This window comes from Parus major, chromosome 6 (genome assembly GCF_001522545.3).
Source record: "Parus major isolate Abel chromosome 6, Parus_major1.1, whole genome shotgun sequence".
Lineage (NCBI taxonomy): Eukaryota > Metazoa > Chordata > Aves > Passeriformes > Paridae > Parus > Parus major.
In genome coordinates, this window is record NC_031775.1 from 31,004,677 (window position 1) to 31,017,770 (window position 13,094).

Sequence of the window (13,094 nt, forward strand, 5' to 3'; positions counted from 1 at the left end):
TGTCCGTGTACCCCGCACCGCGGTGCATGGGGAGCCACGGGGAGGGATGCTGCTCTCGCTTCCACTCCACAGCGCTCTGCGCGTTACTGCCGGCGACCCAGGCGCATGTTTGGCTCGGGGAAGGTCGCGGGGTGCCGAGGGGTCCTGGGGCCGTGCGGGAAGAAGGCGAGCGGGAAGAGCCGGGCCGGGCACCGCGGAATCCCCACCGGGGGTCCGGCGGGACCCGCCCTGAGGGGCCGGGACGGGCGGCGCCCCCTGGCGCCCGCCCTGCACGCGGCGCCCCGCGGCAGCGATGACATCACCGCTCTGCGCAAAGAGCCGCCCGTCGATTGGCGGAAGGCAGGAGCGGGCCCAGCCAATGGGCGGCGCGCAGGGCTGCAGGCCGCGCTGACGTGCGGCTCGGCCGTGCGGGGGTTTATTTTGCTTTGGGCCGCTCCGGCCGCCGCCATTAGAGGAGCGCGGGCAGAGCCTCCCCCCCCCCCCCCCCCGCGGGGGGGGGGGGGGGGGGCGGCGCGGGGCGCAGGCGGCTCCCAGTGCTCCGAGCGTGTTCCTGAGGGACTGAGGGACGGATCTCGGCGGAGAGGTAAAGATCCTGTGCTCTCACTGCCTCGGGCAGCGCTGCAGGACCAGGGGGCGCGGGGGGGGACGGGGGCGAGCTGAGCCAGAGTCCACCGGGGACCCGCTGCAGGGTCGGGGGGGGGCTGTGAGGAGGCGCCTCCGGCTTGGCCCCGGATCCCGCTGCGATCGGTGTCCCGCGTGGAAAGGTTTGCTGAGGGAAGGCAGGCTGGCACAGCCTCGGTACAAAGGCAGGAAACTCGGATTTTTCTCCCGTGGCTGCTGCTCCGGACCCCGGGCTATAGTGCCTTGGTGTGCCTGGGTGAGATCATGCCTGTGCCGCCTCCCTCCCACTTCTTCCCACCCTCCTGGTTTGATTTTGTTCGTGTTCGGATGTGCCTGTGTGGATCTACACGCGGTGGTGGAGTAGGTGATGGGAGTGATGGGTTGTGTCTGTGGATTTTGGGTAGCAGAACTTCCATGATATTGCTTGTCCCATCCTTGAAAATGTCCAAGGCCAGGTTGGACGGGGCTTGGAGCAACCTGGGACAGTGGAAGGTGTCCCTGTCTATGGCAGGGGGTTGGAACGAGATGATCTTTAAGGTCCCTTCCAGCCCAAACCACTCTGTGATTCATTCTGTGATCAAGTATTAGCAATGCTTTATCAGAAGTACAGTGTGAGAAGTATTTCAAAATCGAGCTCGTCTTTGGGAAGCGAAGTCTAAACAAAAATTGGGAAAGTTGGATTAAGGAGCGAGGCAGACCTTGGTAATCCACGCTGCCAGCGCCTCCCTGTCTGCCTTCACGGACCCAGACTGCAGCAGCTTCCTGGCAGGATAAGATAAACTTGTCTGCGGAGGTCATGGATGTGTCTGTGAGTCCTTTGGATGCGTCTGTGAGTCTTTCCTTGGGAGTGACAGAATCAGCCTGTCCCCGCAGCAGTCACCGCTCCCTTGGGAGCAGCGGGTGGGAGAAATGATGGAGATGATGGATCCGGGTGTCCTACACAGCTGGCACAGCCCGGCTGCTGAGAACTTTCTGCTGCCACGGTGACTTTCAGCGATGGCAATAATGACAACTTTTTCTGGAATTCTTGGGGGTTGATGTAGTAAACAAACGTTGTTTGACGGGCTTTGTGCTGTGCTTGAACAGTCTGTGCTCACCAGCTGCCTGCGGTGTCACAAGTGCTGGAGCTGGCATGTGAGTTTAGTGCTTTGATGTTTTTGCTGGTACAAAAATTGAAAGGTGAGATGTCTTCTGTATAGTAACTCCCTCCTTCTCTTATTAGAGCTTGCTCTGGTGTGAGCAGAACCTTTTAACAGTAGTTCAGGAGGGATCTGGTGTAATTAATTTTGTTTTTCCATCTGCTTGTTGGTCTTTGGTGACCACAGAAGAGGTTTGTGAGGCTTATTTATTTTTCTGCCCCTTTTTCAGTAGTTGCTCAGGGCGGGGGAAACAGGTGAGCAGCAGGAGGTGTTCTGGAACTGTTTTGCTGGTCTCCTTCTGAAGGCCAAGCTGGGTTGGTGTCTCAGCATGTGGAGTCTGGAATGTCATATGTGAAAGATCACCTCTGGTTTAAGTCCGTCACAGCATTTAAAGAGGATAAAGCCTTTGGATGCGTTGCATTTCTTGGGATTTGTGAAACTCTAATTATGTGGTGTAGTTCTCATGAAGGAAAAAGAAATTGCTACCTTTACTTTCCTTCTGCTGCTTAAGCAAGGGCAGGCAGGTGGGGGTGACACCAGCGAGGCTGTGAACTGTTCTTGTGGAGTTGTGTCTATTAGCATTTTCTCAGAAGCATAATTACAAATATTAATGTAATTGGAATGCTGAGTGGCACAAAAGCATCAACGGTTCATCACAGAAGCGTGACTTTAATTGGAGACTCAGCTCAGAATGGGTCAAGGGGACATTTTTAGCTTTGTGTGTGGCCATTCTCATTGTGTGTTGTTTGACCTGTAAATTCCTCAGGGACAGGAGTTCCCACCCGTCTTTGGTGCCCTTTGCAAGAAGGATCTGTAAATAAGTCAGAAGTGTAAGTAGGAAATACTTTACTGATTGAATGGGAGGTTATTTTTAATACAGTCAATCAAATAATCAAATGTTCTCTTAGGCACTTTAAAGTGAGATTTACTGGCTTCTTCATGTGGTATTAACTTGGGTGTTAATGTTTCTCTTTCCAGCTTCTCTTTGCTCTATCAGTTCTAGCACAACTTCACATCAATACATTCTTTGTCGTGATGTGCTCTCAGCTAATCACAGCAAAGCATTTTAACTGCTACTGCCAGTTCTCTTAGTAATCTCATGCCCTTTCCTCCCCCCAAAATTTGAGGACTGGGTTATTTTGGGCTGTTCAAAATTGATGTCAACAAGTAATCCTCAATTTAACTGCATGAATTATGATCCACAGTCTCTTGGTACTAAAATGGAACTAAACTTTAGTTTGGCAGCTGAAAATGGCTGGCTTAGCTGTAATAGAGTTCTTAATTTTTTATTTTTTTTTTTTTAAATAGTACTATGTATGAGGAGGGAAATGAGGCAGAGTTGAAAAGAGAATTTTTTTCAACACAGCTAGTGAAGAGTTTGCCATTTCTCCTGTCAGATGGCGTAGCTTGGTAAAATCAGTTTAGTAACATAGATAATTGTAACTTTGTAATGTCAGTTGAATGGAATTTGTTACACCTTAAAGCATCTGTCTTAAAATTAATATTTCGAACATTTGGGATCCAGACACTTACCTGGTACTTTTCATAGCATTTCTTGTGTAGCTGTCATTGCCTCAGCTTGCACAGGATTGTGACTGTGCTCATTTTTGCATCATCCGTGGCTGGAGCACAGCTGCTCTTTGTAGTTAATTCTTTTGGAACTTTCTTGACGTGCAAGATTAATAATTACCTCTTTGGGGTCTACCAGTTAACATACTTTAAAAGAAAAGCTGTCATACTTCAACATCAATTCTGAGAGTGTGTTAATCTATAATAATATTTATAATTTTCTGTTTCTTCTTTGTGACATAGGCAGGTATTCCCAAGCTCTGTACTCGGACTGGAGTTGTGTCCACCTTGTGTTTTTCAAAACAACTTTTTTTCCCATGCTGATATCCCATTTATGCAGAAACTCACTTTGGCAAAGACCAGGGAGAGGAGAGGTGTGGATGGGATGGAGCAGGGAATAATGGCTGTGATGTTTGAAGAGAGAACTCAAGAGGGGGCTGATACGGAGTCTGGTTCAAGAAAGCAGAAGGAAAAGTAGATTTTTTACAAGGAACATGGGGAGGTAATACAGTGGAAAAATTGGTAGTGACTGGTATGTGCAGAGCATCTTGCCTAGGAAGCAGCCAACTTTGCAACCCTTTTACATTTTCTGTTGTACAGGAGATATAATTAAGTTGGCATTTTTCCCTTTGGTTATTTAGGTTTGTCTTGATGTAATCTGTTCTGCTTGTTCTTAAGACAAGGATACTACTGCGTGGTTTGTTTATATTTTTTGTTTGCTTGTTTGTTTATTTTTTCTTATGGTCTTCTAAGTTGGATTTTATTTTTATTTTTTTTTGCTGACAATGGCTTGCAAATTTTAAATTAAGGACAGTTATTACTTCTAAGAAAAATGCTGGACAAGACACAGGATTTAAGTTCAGAACTGAGCTGAAAATACCTGAAGTACTGAAGACCTAGGTAGAAAGTGAAAAGCAGACATGTAACCTGCTGTCCAGGGCATTGGGGGAGGTTGGAAGGAAGGACTTGTGTCTGCTTTGGCACTTGTAAATAGGGCTGTGTAAGTAGGACTTGTGTCTGGAACTGTGACTTGTGAGCGAGGAGGCTGCAGTCTTCTCCCCTTCCCCTTCCTCCTGCTGTGCCAGAAGCCGGGGCACGGTGCTGTTTTATTTGGGTTATGTTTGCCATTACTTCTGTAATCAAATGTTAAGGTTTAAAAACCCTCCATATGGTTCTTTGACTTCAGTTTGATTTAGCATCTGGTTGTGAGAAGCTGTTTTTAATAAATCAAAGAAAGATGGGGGTTACTGTGGAGTTTGTAGGTATTAAGAAACTTTGGTAAGGTCTGTTGGTTTTCTTGGTAATTTCTAGATATTCATGAGTTGGTGTTCCTGAGCTAAAGAAAACTGTCAGAACCATGATTTATTTGACTTTGGAAGGAAGAGTAAACTTGAGTGGTCTGGGTGGTTTTTTTGGTTTGTTTTTTTTCCCCAGTGTGTTAGAACTATTTTGATCAGTAATTTTTTAGTGACTTTGAATTTACACACACTTTTATAGGTCCACTCATTTAAAAACTATGTGGTTCTTGATGCAGTCAGTTGATTATCTGGGAAGAAAAACATCTATCATAAATCTCATAAATGTGTGTAATTCCAGCAAAAAAATAGGAAGTTTGCTTTGTGATGATGATTGCTGGTTTATGGGACAATCTTGTTTTTTGTGGTTGTTGGGACTGTAAGTGCGCTGTGAGAGCTCGGCTTGTGCATGTCTCAGGCTAATGGGCTTGAAAGTATTCCCTGAGTCTCCAATCATCTTCCCAGTATCTAAGCAGGGATCTGTAGAGACAGCTGGCATATTTATTCCCTGCTGTTATTTCAGTACTCTCCTGGAACAGGCTCAGTCTAGAGGTCTTGGGTTCAAGGAGTGTTGATGATATACTTTTGGTTTTTGCTGGTTCTCACTGCCCTGGGTGCTTTGTCCTGGACTTGTGCTTGTCACTGACACCGTCTGACAGATGGGCCAGTGGGTTTAGGTTTTACCTGTGAAAGCTTCCCCTTAACTGACTGCCTGCTGAGAAGCTCATTTTTGGCTTGCTGAAGGGCTGAGATAGGCTGCTGAACTGTTTACTTTTTATTCTTCACCTCCCCACTGGCAGGGATAAAAAGAAGTGTCACCTCATAGCTTTTAAAGGGTTTATTTAAAGAAAGTTGTTCAATGTTGCCTTTAGTAGAAACTTACTCCCACCCCAGAACCTGTTATTTCTGTTTTAGAGTTGTTACTCTGAAACTTTCCAGGAGTGCAGAGTACCCTGCAGTGATTAACTCAGAGATATGAATTATGACCAAAATACAGATTACTAATCTTATGGTTAAAAAAAAAAAAAGTGATTTAAAATAAAGAACCGGAATCACTATGTCTCTAGAAGGAGCTTGGATTTGTTTTCCCTGTGATATTTGACACTAGTGCTTTGTACTGTGTTAATCAACAGCATCCACACCAGTGGACTTTGTGTGCTCTGATAATAGCATTTTTGCTACTGTTTTTTCTTTTTCCTTCTTTTGGATACTTTGCTGCCTTGCCAGCACCTTAGGAAGAACTGCATAAAATGAATGTAATTTGTTTGACTCACTTGAGCTGGGACTTGCCTTAAGTGTATTCCAATTGCAAATTCTCATACCAAAGACAGTCCTTAGCTGTATCTGAATGTGGCTTGTCATTAATTAGGAGCAAACTGCCCAAGAGTGATGCTGAGTGTGTGTTTCCGTGTTTCCTTTGGAGGCAGGTGGTTTTCCTCCTCTGAATGGTGTGTGTAGCCCTGCTCTAATTTATGGTCAGGCAGTACTGAGGAGGTCCAGCAGATAATTACTAGAGAATGTTCAAGTCTTGGTGTAATGTTCCTGCCATTGGACAGGTTTAAGTGTTTCAGAGTTTCGATGTTTGACTCCACAGCGTGTTTTCAGTCAGAGCGTGACATCTGTTTTTTCTCTTTGTGTGTGAGGATGGCTGAGAGCTAAACAAAAATGGGTCTGGTGTTGGAGGCACAGTCTAAACACAGATAAACTGTTTTTGTATTTGACCTCACTTTTTATAAAGAAACATCTTGTTCAACTTCTGTACTTTGTCCAAGGCTAATGTCTTTTTAAAAATGAAGTTTTAACAGTTCTGTTGTTTTACTGTATATGTTTGTTACTGTAGATCTCAAGTCAGTTATTCATCTGTTGCTGTTCATGGTTAAATTCATTAAATGCTGCTGACTGTATTTATGCAAATGCTCTATCATAGCTCATTATTTTAAGTCATTTTGCTTGGATTTTGATTAGTGTTGTGTGGGAGATGTTGTGCATTATGTAACTGTTAAACTGCTTACCCTTGTTTGCCCAAATGGTGTTGGTTCCTAAGCACTTGGTCATATTTAGTCCATCCTAATGTGTAGTAACATCTCATGTCTCATCTGGACAGTCGTTCACTTTTAATTTAGCTTAAAACAAAAAAAGCAGCCCTGACAAAGAAAGAGAACTGAACAGCAGGGTGCTGCTCCTGGGTTTTTATAGGTTGTTTTCAGCTGTTAAGATTTTCCTAGTCACAAAGTTAATAGAGCTAGATGGAGTTTGACCCATTTGAGATGAGTAATGAATAAAATGCAAACTTGCACTGTGCAAGTTACACAAGAGGGTTAATTGTAGCAGCTAAGAGCACAGAAATGCTTTAAGAGATAAATATTTGAATAAAAAAAAGACAGCAGAAAGAGAAAATGTACTATTCTCAAATATCTGTCAATTTTATAATGAGTTTCCGGCTTTTGCAGAAGCATCCGTTTACATTAAGTTGTAGATCTAATCATAAAGTTCATTGTCAATCTTTTATTTCATATATCTCCAAAGATCAGAAACCTCCCAGATGTTTTCCTTCTTAGTGCGTGGAGCATTAGCAGAATTGGACATCCTCTTGCCTTAAAGCTGCATATAAATTCTTTTGCTTATGAAAAGTCAGCAGTTGGGTTGGAAGTGTGAATAGAATATTGAAAAGAAAACTGAAGCAAAATCAGCGTAATTTTTCTGAATACCATAAATACCTAATAAAGTAGATTTAAGGCACTTTGAAATGAGATACGAATCCATAAAGCAGAATGAAAACAATTTTTTATTAATTTTATGTAAATGAAATCCATCTGAATTCACCCAATGAACAGACTTCTGAATGTGTTCAGAAGTTAGTTCTTACTTTCCTGCTTTTTTTTGTTAAGAGCACTGTGTTTCTTGTATTGTGTTTCTTAGTGAGAGCTGAAGTCTCCTGGATTTTAACTCATTCCTCACTTACAAGATGAAAAGTTTTAGGTAGTGAGGCAGGTCATAGCTAAAAATCTACAGTAAGGAGTATTTTTGGTGATCTGGACTATCAAAACTGAAGAAAATGTTAGAAATCACTTAATGAGCTAGATTGTAAATAGTTACTCAGTTCCAACAAAAACATTTTATTTTTTTTTCTCATGCACCATTAATGCTATATTTTATAGATTGTGTTGTAATATGCATGGGAGTGATTGGGTGTTTAATGGAAATCAGATTTGTGCCAGTCTTACCTGGATGATGCTTCTCTTGAGACAGCAGTCTTGTCCCTGCTGCTGGCGTTGGAGGGAGCAGAGGAGCAGCTCCATTTATCAGGAGAGCCAGAGGTGATCTGTGTGTTTTTGCTGCCATGAGGATGGGAGGATGATGCAGTTGGACAGAAACCTCCCAATCCTGCTTGTACAGTTTGGTGAGAAGGGTTTGTGCCTTCTGTGGCTGCTACAGTTTGGGTCCAGTTCCTGCAAACAGCCAGCTGGTGTTCTTCAAGGAAATCAACATTTCCCAAGTAAAACCCCCATCTCACAGAGCAGCTTGTGGGAAATTATTTCAGTGTGCTTTTGCTGAGATGACAGAGTGTTTTCCCCTTTCTGCTGCTCTGTTTGGGACTGAATTGTTGCCTTTTTAAAGAACTGTCCTAAGAACCGAAGCAAACTCTGCTTGCTTATTAAATTTCTTGCTTCAGTGTGTTCGGGCTAATGAAGAAAATACTTCACAGTAATCTTTCCATTCTTTATTATAATACATTGATGCAACTGCAAAGCTTCCAGATTCAGTGCTGATCTGATCTGTTTGTTCCATTGACGAGGTCAGGGTTCTTAATTTTATTAAAATGAATTTGCGGAGATGACAATGGAGCTTATTGTTAGTTCCCATCAAACTACAGAAACCCAAGTTCAAGCTTTCTGCTTTTAATATACCTATCTGTGGAGGCTTATACTGAATTATTGAGAAAGAAGCACAAATAGCTGAAGGTAGAGTAAGTTTGGTAAGGTAAGAGAAGATGGTCAGTTAATGTGCACTTTGGAAAATTAGACTAGGATTTGTGAAAGGTTTTACTTTCTATACTCCTGTAGTGCCGAATTAAGAGATTCTACATTTGGTTATAGAGATCCCTTTCTTTCAGAAAAAAGTACTTCTGCTTACTGTGTTCATCTGAAAAGTTGCTTTAGTGTTTTTAAACTGAAGAAACCAGCCTGCCTTTCTTTTTGGAGCAGCTTATGAGAGGCAGCTGCATGGGGGGAAGGAGGGTGGTTCTTGATTTGTCTTGCAGAAGCTACCACCTTGAGCTCCCTTTTTCCCTGTAAACATAGAAGCAGTTTTATTTGAAAATCTGTGGACATGAACAAAATGAATTTGAGGTGGGAACACAGATCTGGTTGGTGGAATTACATAAGGTTTCAGCCAGCACAGATGCCAGCACCATCCCAGCTAAAATCCGTAGTGTAGACTGGTCTAAATCAGCATCTGGCTTGTTTACAGGGGGGGCTTGATCGTTTAATGAAGTGGAGCTCCATATTGTTCCTTGTTTGAGCCAAGGGAAAAACAACTTCTGGACACAGCAAATAATTAAATTGAGGGGATTGTAATATATCCTGTCCTAAAAGTAGTATTTGAGAACTTTATTGTTTCTTCCCAATTTCTGCAAGCTGTTTTGTGTTTTCCTGTGCATCTAAAAAAAAGAATGTTGTTAAAAATTTCTAGTTATTCTAGGTCACCTTTTACCAGCTGACTTTATGTAGTAAAAAGGTGATCTGATAAGGTTGTTGTTGTTTTTTTTTTGTTCCTTATTTATCAGAAGTTAATATATTTTCTTCACTGTATTGAGTTACTCTACAAGTGTGTTCAGAAGATACTCAGCACACTGTCTAAACTGATCAACTGGAATTTGTTTGAAGTTTTGTGGGTTTTAATTTCTTGTCTGCTCATGCATTTTGGACATAAAGGCATGCACCTGCACTTCACAGTCACTGTGTTGCTATTTCTCTGTCAGAGGAGGCGCTCCATGATTCAGCTTCTCCTCTGTGAGGAATCCAAAATAACAAGTTGACTTGAAAACAAAGTCAAAGAAGTAATTGGGAAAAAATGTAATAAGCATCAAACTGCTGTGGCTGCATGGTGATGCTGTATCACCAGTAAATCGTAGAATCACAGAATGGTCTGGGTTGGAAGAGACCTTCAAGCTCATCTTGTTCCAATCCCCTGCCATGGGCAGGGACACCTTCCACTATCCTGGTTGATCCAAGCTCCTTGGCCTCTTCCAGAGATCCAGGGGCAGCCACAGCTTCTCTGGACAATCTGTGCCAGGGCTTCCCCACCCTCAGAGGGAACAATTTCTTCCTAATGCCTAATCTAAACCTACTCCTTTTCAGTGTGAAGCCATTTCCCCTTGTCCTCTCACTGCAGTTCTTGATGTAAACAAAATTGGATGGGTCTGGTGTCTCTGACCTCCAGCTCTGCTCCCACCAGACCCATCCATGGGTAGCTACTGTGGTGGGTAGAATTGGAGGTCAGTTCAAGTAAAAAACAGTAAAAAAACCCAACCCAATCCTGAGTTTCCTCACTGTACTTGGTGTTGGCAGAGCTGTCAAGGAAGAGAAATTGCATTGCTCTGTTGAACCTTTTTATATTCTTTACTTCGTAATAACCCGAGGCCTTGTGTTCAGAGGTGGTGAGCTCATATCTCAGAGGCTTTCAAAGCTGCAGATACTCAGCCTCTCTAAGAATTATGTCTGAGAGCATCTGCTTTTTAAGGGGCACAGAAGATAATTGCAGCTAAAAAGCTGATCTTGTGATACGTATAAAAGCTTTCCTGTAACGTGGGATGTCCTGAGCTATTTAGTTTCCTAAGTAGTATCTCAGTACTTGTTTGGATTGTTTTTGCAGCCAGCTGCTTTCCAACTTGAACTGCAATCTCCTTTCCCAGTCTTAATATCACTAAAACAGATGATTTCTTGTTTTCATGCCCCGTCCCAAATGTGGGTTGGGATTTGTCTGAAGTGGGAACTGCTTTGTTTAAGGCCGTACAAACTAGGGCAGGGAAGAAACCATGTACAGGTTCCCATCACACACTGTTTATGGATTTGATGGGAAGCATCGCCTACTCCAGCCATACCAACTTCTGCTCCGGTAGGAATTATTCTCAAGCATTGGAATATTGGAACAGCCACTTTTGGTGGTCCTTGGTGGCACAATCTGTTGGTGGCAGTGGGCAGGTGCACAGGCAGTGTGCTTCTGCCTTCTCTGTTCTGAAAACTCTGTTCAACTCTCCTGTGTTTCTAACTACAACACATTAATTCCTAAAAAAACTATTGTTTCTAGAGAGAATAAGCTTATTAAGAAAGTAATTAAAAACCTTATTTTGGGAATTGGGGGAAAAGCTTTGACCAAATGGAATAGATAAACCTAGTATCTAGTGTACTCATATAGGAGGTGTTTTGGCAAAGTAGAGAAACATTTTTTTTTTTCCTTAAAATTCCCAAAAAGTCTTCTTTGCAAAGTCACCTTTAGTAAGTAAAATCAAATTAACTTCGTATTCTCCTGTATACATGTATGCATTTTTCACTTACTTTGTCACAGTTATGGGGTGCTTGGTATGATCCAGCTCCTTTTTTCCCCATTATAAATGGGCATGGACATCTGTCAGGAATGGTGGAGCGGAAGCAGCAGGAAATCTGATTGCCTTTTCAGCACATTCCTCAGTCTGACACAGTTTTATAATATAGAGGTGGGAGTGAAGTTCTCTGCAGGCTGTTCAAACCGGTACTATGGAACCTGAGCTTTAAGAGAGAGCTTTCTGTGTTCCTGATTGCTCCTCTGCTTTCATGCAGCATAAATATGGATTGCTATGGAAAAGGATAGTGCTGCCCTCTCCTCTGTCCTGGCCATGCGATAGCCCCTCATTCATGCAGCCACCTGATCTGCTGAATAGATCACTTGAGCTCTTGGAAAAATCTCTCGTTCTGTGCCAGAGTCCTCAGGAGGAGATAGTAGGAAAAAGGCTGACAAATTTAAGTAGAACTTTGAGCTATGCCTTGGTAGAGCAAGGTGTGTGTGAAGGTATTTCAGTGAAGAATGTACTAACTTGTAAAACATTGCCTAACTTGGGAGCAGGTATTAACTAATTTTTGGGTTGATGTGTCGGGTTTTGAGTTTAATCCTGTTGTGCAGCTTGTGAGTTTTAGTTTCCTAGGCTCCGGGTGGTTTTGTTAGCTGAGAGGGTTGTAATATGATAAATAAGAAGCGTTAGTCAAGTGATGTAGCAGGTTTGTATTTAATCAGTTTTGCATTCTTTGTTTTGCATTCAGCAAAGTGAAACCAGCACTTTATTGAGTTTTACACGCTGGATAACTATTCTGGGGTAAGGGAGGAAATGCTGTGTACCTTTGTCTGTTTGTCCTTTATCTATCTGCCTCAGCCTTTCCCTCTATTATGCTTTCTACACAAAGCTTTTTCTGCCTTCCCAATCCAAAGTTTCAGATTGCAGTAAGAGTGTTTGTGGATGTTTTGGTGTGAACTTGTTGCTTGGATTTACTTCATTTACTTCAGCAGATTGACCACTTATGTGGCCACCGGTTTTTTATAAATACTGGTTTATTTTAACCAGTCTCTTGTGGCCTCAGCAGGTCATGACTGGGTTTAACCAAGTAAATTTGGATTAGAATAGGTGTGGCATTTAATAATTAACTTTCTGGTTACTCAGGTCCAGTAGGAAGCCCATAATGAGTCTATTTTCATTTTGTTTACAGGAATAGTTATCTGCTTACGCTCATCCTTCATATTCAGCAATCTGAAGAAAAGATCTGAGCCAGCATGAAGACAGAATCCCCTCTTCATTAGAGAAAAAGTGAGTTGAAATCTGAATTTGTTGCATGAAAATACTGTCTTAGCCTGGCAACACACACAGCTTGTGCATGCTTTCAAGTGGCATTTTCACTTTGTAACACTACTGATATGGGTGATGTCCAATCAAGACCTAGTCTTGGTTAAGCACATTTCTAAAATTTTCAAATTGTAAGTATTTTACATGAATTCCAACTCCTTCCTTTTCTGGAAGAACTGCTTACTCACTGTGTAACTGCCCACCAGATACACACCCTTCCTTCCAAATCCTGTAAGGTCTGTTACAGGACCTAGACTTTGTGTTCCTTTTCTTGTACTCCTGTATTCATATTGAATTTTATTTTAAGAATTTAATATTTATAACTTGTTTCTGTAGCTGTACTGGTCTCTTCTCCAGTATTCTCTGCACTTAATGCATATTCTGAATTTGTTTGGAAGTCTCTCTGCAAGTTTGAAGAGTTTAAGAAATGCTGGACTGAGTTTTTTTCTCATTTTTGCACTAGTAAATCCCGAATTCTGCATATAAAATGCCAGTAGGTCAAGTCTTACCCTTTTCATAGTGATTTTACTCCCTTTAGATGTTGTAATAGTATCAAATAAAAAAGACTGCCCATTTGCCCAGCCTGATTTTAATATCCAC

The 13,094-nt window shown here is 42.4% G+C and overlaps 1 protein-coding gene across 5 annotated transcripts in view; it reads left to right on the forward strand.

Moving 5' to 3' along the window:
- The first annotated feature begins 493 nt into the window (after positions 1–493).
- Positions 494–13,094, forward strand: part of ZRANB1 (zinc finger RANBP2-type containing 1) — a 42,162-nt gene continuing 29,561 nt past the window's right edge. For 2 of the 5 annotated variants that reach the window (XM_015632956.2, XM_015632953.2), the window contains exons 1-2: positions 494–583; positions 12,361–12,458. The gene's annotated coding sequence lies outside the window, so the exon portion shown is untranslated. Of the gene's footprint in view, positions 584–2,569; positions 2,591–11,919; positions 11,973–12,360; positions 12,459–13,094 lie in introns of those variants that run through there. The other 3 variants (XM_015632957.3, XM_015632954.3, XM_015632955.3) reach the window with 3 other exon arrangements.